Here is a 1370-nt window from a genome sequence, read left to right as displayed (position 1 = left end):
TAAGCCTACCCTTTTCAATTACCATTGTTAACCACTTTGAGCCTTTAAATCCCATTTGTTCTATATTTTACCACATTACTAGCCTTAAGCGGAAAAACAATTGTATATCCCAAATTGAATCTTTGGTTAGCTTAAGATAGAATTGTGTATGCTAGTTAAGTATGAGAAATTGTGGGAACAAAAGTTATTAAGGGAATGTGTCATGATAATACAATGGGAATTTGGATAGCTACTCATGTGAAACTATAAGAATTAAAAGTCTATGTGCATTGATAAGCTATGTTTATTTTTATGTCTATATTAAAAAAATCAATAAATAAATAAGGGGACAAAATTACCCCAATGCTGAATTAAGAATTCAAAGATCAATGCACATATGATAAAATTAAAAAAAAAATTGATACATGAGTATGGAATGTAAAAGGGAATTCTGGGTAGCTAGGTATGAATTCTAAGGTTACATAAAATATATAGGTTGGGTTAAAGCTTGGGTTAATTAAAGATTCAATTTATAAGCTCACTTAACCATATATGTATCCCTACCCTTACCTTGGCCCCATTACAACCTTGAACCTCATGATATTTGCATTAGTATATTAACTGTTGTTGATTGTTTAAGAGAAGAACAAAAGTTAGAAAGCATGATTAGAGAAGGATAGAGTGATTACCCTATACACTAGAGAGATTAGAGTGTACATACATCATCAATGAGGGTTCAATGCTTGAATTTCCATGTTCCCTGCTTTCATGAGCTATTGGTGCACGAAATTGCATTCACACTTTTGCAACTCCACACAACTAACCAGCAAGTGCACTGGGTCGTCCAAGTAATACCTTGCGTGAGCAAGGATCGATCCCACGGAGATTGTCGGCTTGAAGCAAGCTATGGTTATCTTGTAAATCTTAGTCAGGATATCAGAAATTATCAGGATTGATTGTGAAAAAACAAAAGAACATGAAATGATTACTTGTTTTGCAGTAATGGAGAATAGGTTGAGGTTTTGGAGATGCTCTGTCCTCTGAATCTCTGCTTTCCTATTGTCTTCTTCATCAAACACGCAAGGTTCCTTCCATGGCAAGCTGTATGTAGGGTTTCACCGTTGTCAATGGCTACCTCCCATCCTCTCAGTGAAAATGTTCCTATGCTCTGTCACAGCATGGCTAATCATCTGTCGGTTCTCGGTCAGGCCGGAATAGAATCCAGTGATTCTTTTGCGTCTGTCACTAACGCCCCGCCTCCTAGGAGTTTGAAGCACGTCACAGTCATCCAATCATTGAATCCTACTCAGAATACCACAGACAAGGTTTAGACCTTCCGGATTCTCTTGAATGCCGTCATCAATTCTAGCTTATACCACGAAGATTCCGGT

This window comes from Arachis duranensis, chromosome 4 (genome assembly GCF_000817695.3).
Source record: "Arachis duranensis cultivar V14167 chromosome 4, aradu.V14167.gnm2.J7QH, whole genome shotgun sequence".
Lineage (NCBI taxonomy): Eukaryota > Viridiplantae > Streptophyta > Magnoliopsida > Fabales > Fabaceae > Arachis > Arachis duranensis.
The sequence above is the reverse complement of the archived record's forward strand: the minus strand, read 5'-3'. Positions refer to the sequence as shown.